The sequence below is a fragment of the Carcharodon carcharias genome, chromosome 15 (assembly GCF_017639515.1).
Source record: "Carcharodon carcharias isolate sCarCar2 chromosome 15, sCarCar2.pri, whole genome shotgun sequence".
In the NCBI taxonomy this organism is placed as follows: domain Eukaryota; kingdom Metazoa; phylum Chordata; class Chondrichthyes; order Lamniformes; family Lamnidae; genus Carcharodon; species Carcharodon carcharias.
In genome coordinates, this window is record NC_054481.1 from 35,839,040 (window position 1) to 35,846,741 (window position 7,702).

Genomic DNA, 7,702 nt, shown 5'->3' on the forward strand with positions numbered 1-7,702 from the left:
GCCAGAAAATGGCAGATGGAATTTAATGCAGAAAAGTGTGAAGTGTTGCATTTTGGAAGGACAAATCAAGGTAGGACATACACAGTAAATGGTAGGGCACTAAGGAGTGCGGAGGAACAAAGGGATCTGGGAGTTCAGATACATAATTCCCTGAAAGTGGCGTCACAGGTAGACAGGGTTGTAAAGAAAGCTTTTGGCATACTGGCCTTATAAATCAAAGTATTGAGTATAGGAGTTGGGATGTTATGGTGAGGTTGTATAAGACATTGGTAAGGCCAAATTTGGAATATTGTGTGCAGTTCTGGTCACCTAACTACAGGAAGGATATCAGTAAGATTGAAAGAGTGCAGAAAAGATTTACTAGGATGTTGCCGGGTCTTAAGGAGTTGAGTTACAGGGAAAGATTAAACAGGTTAGGACTTTATTCCTTGGAGCATGGAAGGATGAGGGGAGATTTGATAGAAGTTTACAAAATTATGAGGGGTATAGACAGAGTAAATGCGAGTAGGCTCTTTCCACTTAGATTAGGAGAGATAAACATGAGAGGACATGGCTTTAGGGTGAAAGGGGAAAGGTTTAGGGGGAACATTAGGGGGAACGTCTTCACTCAGAGAGTGGTGAGAGTGTGGAATGAGCTGCCATCTGACATGGTAAGTGTGGGCTCACTCTTAAGTTTTAAGAATAAATTGGATAGATACATGGGTAGGACAGGTCTAGAGGGTTATGGACTGGGTGCAGGTCAATGGGATTAGCGGAATAATATTTCGGCACAGACTAGAAGGGCCGAATGGCCTGTTTCTGTGCTGTAGTGTTCTATGGTTCTATAGTTCTAATGTGTGTCTTAAAGAGGAGGCAGTTTAATGTATGTCACGCAAGTGGTTGAACATCGTCATCCACAGGTGGTCCACATGCACTGTAAGGTGAGGATAAAAGCAGGCCAACATCCCTAACTGAGAGTGTCAGACGTTAATGTGATAGAGAAGAAGGCGGCACAGAGGATTGAGTCATCTCAGAATAGATGCACACGCATGGCTGACTTGGCCCAAGTGTCAGCAATCTAAAACTAAACGAGGGGTGAGGGATCAAGTTTGGGTAGAGGTAGCAATTCAAGGCGTAGAGTCAAGACAGGAGAGCAAAATAGGAATATGAGAAATGAGGGTCAGAGAATGGCAGAAAGAGACAGAGAGAAAAAAACCTAAGAATACATCAACAATCAAGACTAATTATTACAAAAGTAACAAAAAGGCAAAACTGAAGGCTCTCTATCTGAATTCCCATAGCATTCATAACAAAGTAAGCAAATTGATGGCCCACATTGAAATAAATAAATACAATTCGATAGCAATTATGGAGACGTGGCTGCAGGACAACAATGATTGGGTCCTTAATATTGAAGGGTCCGTGACATTCAAGAAGAATAGGAAGCCAGGTAAAGGTGAGGGGGTGGGGTGGGGGATGGTGCAGCACTGTTAATCAAAGAGGGCATTGGTGAATTTTACATCCAGTTTAAAAGGGGCGAGAGTTGGGCTAAGACTAGTGTCTTAAACTTAAATAAGGGCAACTATGTGTGGATGAAAGCTGAGCTAGCTGAAGTGAACTGGGAAACTAGGCTAGGGGATAGATCAATAGAGAAGCAGTGGCAGACATTTAAGAGTATATTTCAAAGTATTCAGAATAAGTACATTCTTATTATAAAGAAAAATTCTAAAGGGAGGACCCGCCATCTGTGGTTAACTAAAGAAGTTAAGGAAAGCGTCAAACTTAAGGAAAAAGCATACGAATCTGCACAGATGAGTGGCAGGGCAGATGATTGGACAGAATATAAAGAACGGCAGAGAAAAGGTTAATCAGGAGCAAGAAATTAGAGTACGGGAGGAAGGGAGCCAGAAATGTTAAAATGGAGAGCAAGAGTTTCTACAGGTATTTAAAAAGGAAAAAATTTAGTAAAGTGAGTGTTGGTCTTCTATAGAGTGACAGTGGGGAGTTAATAAGGAAATGGTGGAAGAAATGAACAAATGTTTTGCTTCTGTGTTCACGAAAGAGGGTACAAAAAACAAAAAGTAATAGTTGCAAATCAGGAGGTAAAGGGAGAGAGGAACTTGGTGAAATTGAAGTCACTAGGGAAACAGTACTGAGCAAATTGATGGAGCTGTGGGCTGGCACATCTCCAGGTCCCAATGGACTATGCCCTAGGGTCTTAAAAGAGATGGCCAATGAGCTAGTCGCTGGTGTTAATTTTCCAAAATTTGCTAGATTCTGGAAAGGTTCCATCAGGTTGGAAAGTAGCAAATATAACCCCTCTATTCAAGAAGGGAGGGAGGCAGAAAACAGGTAACTATAGACCAATTAGCTTGACGTCTGCCATGGGGAAGTTGTTAGAATCAATCATTAAGAAGGTTATAGCTGGGCACTTAGAAGAGCGCAAGGCAATCGGAAAGAATCAGCATGGCTTTGTGAAAGGAAAATCATGTTTAACCAATTTATTGGAGTTTTTTGAAGGAGTAACATGCGCAATGGATAAAGGGGAGTCTGTAGACATACTGTACTTGGATTTCCAGAAGGCATTTGATAAGGTGCCACATCAAAGGTTATTACGAAAAATAAAAGCTCATGGTGTTGGGGGTAACATATTAGTATGCAAAGAAGATTGGCTGGGTGGCAGAAAGCAGAGAGTATGCATAAATGGGACTTTTTATGATTGGCAGGATGCGATGAGTGGAGGCCCACAGGGGTCTGTGCTGGAGCCTCAACTTTTTACGATTTACATCAATGACTTAGATGAGGGGAGTGAAGACATGGTAGCTAAATTTGCAGATAACACAAAGCTAAGTAGGAAAGTATGTTGTAAAGAGGACATGAGGAGCTTGCAGATGGATATAGACAGGTTGAGTGGGTAAAGATCTGGCAAATGGAGTTTAATGTGGGTAAATGAGAAGTTGTTCACTTTGGCAGGAAGAACAGAAAAGCAGCGTATTACTTAAATGGAGAATGGCTGCATAATTCTGAAGTGCAGAGGGATCTAGGTGTCTGGAACATGAGTCACAAAAAATTAGCATGCAGGTACAGCAAGTAATTAAGGCTGCTAATGAAATATTATTCTTTATTATGAGTAGGGATTGAACATAAAAGTAAGGATAAAAGCAAAATACTGCGGATGCTGGAAATCTGAAACAAAAACAAAAGTAGCTGGAGAAACACAGCAGATCTGACAGCATCTGAGGAGAGGAACACAGTTAATATTTCGAGTCCGTAAGACTCTTCATCAGAACTAAGAAATATAGAAATGAGGTGGACTATAAGCTGGTTGAGGAGGGTGGGACAGGTAGAGCTGGATAAAGGGTCAGTGATAGGTGGAGGCAAAGAAGAGATTGCCAAAGATGTCATAGACAAAAGGACAAAGGGGTGTTGACGGTGGTGATATTAGCTAAGGAATGTGCTACTGGTGACATTAAGGGTAGAAAGCAGGACAAACAAGGGACAGATAGCCCTAGTGGGGGTGGGAGGAAGGGATCGAAATAGGCTAAAAGGTAGAGATAAAACAATGGATGGAAATACATTTAAAAATAATGGAAATAGGTGGGAAAAGAAAAATATATATAAAATAAAAAATTATAAATTATTGGAAAAGTGGGGATCGGAAAGGGGTTGGGGATGGAGGAGAGAGTTCATGATCTAAAATTGTTGAACTCAATATTAAGTCCAGAAGGCTGTAAAGTGCATAGTTGGAAGATGAGGTGCAGCTCCTCCAGTTTGTGTTGAGCTTCACTGGAACATTGCAGCAGGCCAAGGACAGACATGTGGGCATGAGAGCAGGGTGGTGTGTTGAAATGGCAAGCGACAGGGAGGTCTGGGTCATGCTTGCGGACAGACCGAAGGTGTTCCGCAAAGTGGTCACCCAGTCTGCGTTTGGTCTCTCCATTGTAGAGGAGACGGCATTGGGAGCAACGAATGCAGTAGACTGAATTGAGGGAAGTGCCAGTGAAATTCTTCTTCACTTGAAAGGAGTGTTTGGACCCTTGGACAGTGAAGAGGGGGGAAGTAAAGGGACAGGTGTTGCACCTTCTGCGGTTCCATGGGAAGGTGCTGTGGGAGTGGGTTGAGGTGATGGAGGAGTGGACCAGGGTGTCCTGGAGGGAACGATCCCTGTGAAATGCCACTGGGGGGTTAAGGGACGATGTGTTTGGTGGTGGCATCATGCTGGAAATGGCGGAGGATGATCCTTTGAATGCGGAGGCTGGTGGGATGATAAGTGAGGACAAGGGGTTCCTATCATGGTTCTGGGAGGGAGAGGAAGGTGTGAGGGCGGATGTGCAGGAGATGGGCCGAACACAGTTGAGGGCCCTGTTAACCACCGTGGGTGGAAAACCCCGGTTAAGGAAGAAGGAAGACATGTCAGAGGAACTGTTTTTGAAAGTGGCATCATCAGAACAGATGCGACGGAGGCAAAGGAACTGAGAGAATGGGATGGTGTCCTTACAGAAAGTGGGGTGTGAGGAACTGTAGTCGAGGTAGCTGTGGGAGTTGGTAGGCTTGGAATGAATATTGGTGGACAGTCTATCATCAGAAATGGAGACAGAGAGGTCAAGGAAGGGAAGAGAAGTGTCAGTGATGGACCATGTGAAAATGATGGAGGGTTGGAAATTGGAAGCAAACTTAATAAATTTTTCCAGGTCCAGATGAGAGCATGAAGCAGCACCGAAGTAATCATCGATGTACCGGAGAAAGAGTTGTGGGAGGGGGCCTGAGTAGGACTGGAACAAGGAATGTTCCACATACCCCATAAAGAGACAGGCATATCTGGGGCCCATGCGGGTACCCATAGCCACACCTTTAACTTGGAGGAAGTGAGACGAGTTTAAGGAGAAATTGTTCAGTGTGAGAACAAGTTCAGCCAGAGGAAGGAGAGTGGTGGTGGATGGGGATTGTTCAGGCCTCTGTTCGAGGAAGAAGCGGAGAGCCACCAGACCATCCCGGTGGGGGATGGAGGTGTAGAGGGATTGGACGTCCATGGTGAAGAGGAGGCAGTTGAGGCCAGGGAACTGGAAATTGTTGATATGATGTAGGGTGTCAGAGGAATCGCGGATGAAGGTGGGAAGAGACTGGACAAGGGGAGAAAGAATGGAGTCAAGGTAGCAAGAAATGAGTTCCATGGGGCAGGAACAGGCTGACGCGATCAGTCTGCCGGGACAATCCTGTTTGTGGATTTTGGGTAGGAGGTAGAAGCGGGCCGTCCGAGGTTGGGAGACTATGAGGTTGGAAGCTGTGGAGGGAAGATCTCCAGAGGAGATGATGTCAGTGACAGTCCTGGAAACAATGGCTTGATGTTCAGTGGTGGGGTCATGGTCCAGGGGGAGATAGGAGGAAGTGTCTGCGAGTTGACGGTCAGCCTCTGTGAGGTAGAGGTCAGTGCGCCAGACAACAACAGCACCACCCTTGTCAGCAGGTTTTTTGACAAAGCCAGGGTTGGACCTGAGAGAATGGAGTGCAGCAAGTTCAGAAAGAGACAGGTTAGAGAGGGTGAGAGGAGCAGAGAAATTGAGACGACTAATGTCATGCCGACAGTTCTCAATGAAAAGATCAAGAGAAGTTAAGAATCCAGAGGGAGGGCTCCAGGTGGAGGGAGAATATTGGAGGCGGGTAGAAGGATCTGTTGAACAGGGAGAGGACTCCTGCCCAAAGAAGTGAGCATGGAGACAAAGTTGGCGGAAGAAGAGTTCAGCATCATGCCGAGCCTGAAATTCATTGAGATGAGGGCGTGATGGTATGAAACTGTGTCCTTTGCTGAGCACTGAATGTTTACCATCAGAGAGGGAAAGGTTAGGGGGTATGGTGAATACATGGCCGGGGCTGGGATTGGAAGACGGGATGGGGACAAAGGGATGGTAAGGGGTGGAGGGTCCTGGATGGGCGTTGATGTTGATGAGTTGTTGGAGCTTGCGTTCCTTTGCACCTGAAAGAAAGAGACAAAGTTTTTTGTTGAGGCATCGGATGAGACAAAGAATAAAATGAAACTGGGGCAAGGACAGCTTAGAGATAGGGTGAGTTGGTGCTGCTGGAGGGAGAAGTCGAGTATGTTCATTTGGCGGTACATGGCACTGAGTGTGGAACTCGGGATGTGACGAGAACAGCAGTCCGAGGAGTGTTGTATGTCCCGGAGATACCTGTAATCCTGGGTGGGTTTGAAACATGAGGGATGGAACTTCAGTTGGAATCCACATGGGGTAAGTCGGAGACGGAGACAGTCACTGAGGAAGGAAATATGGCTGTGAAAGTGGGTTTTAGTAAACACCTTGTCAAACACCAGGAGAGAAATGGAAAGCAATGAAGGTGAACAGGGCAAAAGAGACAAGCAGAAATCCTGTCAGAAAGAAGAACAGTATGTCTTCAAGGTAGGCAGTCCTGGAAGAGAAGTGGCAGTCAATTAGACACTAAGATAAAAGCAAAATACTGCGGATGCTGGAGATCTGAAACAAAAACAAAAGTAGCTGGAAAAACTCAGCAGGTCTGACAGCATCTGTGGAGAGGAACACAGTTAACGTTTCGAGTCTGCATGACTCTTCATCAAAACGAAGAAATATAGAAATGAGGTGGAATATAAGCTGGTTGAGGGGGGTGGGACAGGTAGAGCTGGATAGAGGGCCAGTGATAGGTGGAGGCAAAGAAGAGATTGCCAAAGATGTCATAGACAAAAGGACAAAGGGGTGTTGACGGTGGTGATATTAGCTGAGGAATGTGCTAATGGTGACATTAAGGGTAGAAAGCAGGACAAGCAAGGGACAGATAGCCCTAGTAGGGAGGAAGGGATCGAAATAGGCTAAAAAATAGAGATAAAACAATGGATGGAAATACATTTTTAAAAAGTGGAAATAATGAAAAGTAAGGATGCTATGCTTCAGTTATACAGGGCATTGGTGAGACCGCATCTCGAATACTGTGTGCAGTTTTGGTTTCCTTATTTAAGGAAGGATGTAAATGCATTGGAGGTGATTCAGAGGAGGTTTAGTAGATTGATACCTGGAATGAGTGGGTTGTCTTATGAGGAAAGGTTGGACAGACTGGGCTTGTTTCCACTGGAGTTTAGAAGAGTGAGGGGTGATTTGATTGAAGTATACAAGATCCTGATCGGCCTTGACAAGGTGGACATCGAAAGGATATTTCCTCTTGTGGGTGAGTCCAGAACTAAGGGGCACTATTTTAAAATTAAGTGTCGCCCTTTTAGGACAGAGATGAGAACTTTTTTCCTCAGAGGGTTGTGCGACTTTGGAATTCTCTGCTTCAGTAGGTGGTGGAAGAGGTGTCATTAAATATTTTTAAGGCACAGGGAGATAGATTCTTGTTAGGCAAGGGAATCACAGGTTATTGGGTTTAGATAGGAATGTGGAAATCGAAACACAAGAGGATCAGCCATGATCTTATTGAATGGTGGAGCAGGCTCGAGGGGCCGAGTGGTCTACTCCTGCTCCTATTTCTTATGTTCTTAGGTACAATCAGTTTCACCATCAATGTTACACAGATTGCATTGTCCCATTGCTGGAGATGGATCTCTTGAGGAGCTTTGCCAGATTGAAGGCATACAGCTATGAGCCCACTGAGGATTTTTTTTTCAATTCATTCATGGGATGTGGGCGTCGCTGGCTAGAACAGCATTTATTGCCCATCCCTAATTGCCCTTGAGAAGGTGGTGGTGAGCTGCCTTCTTGAA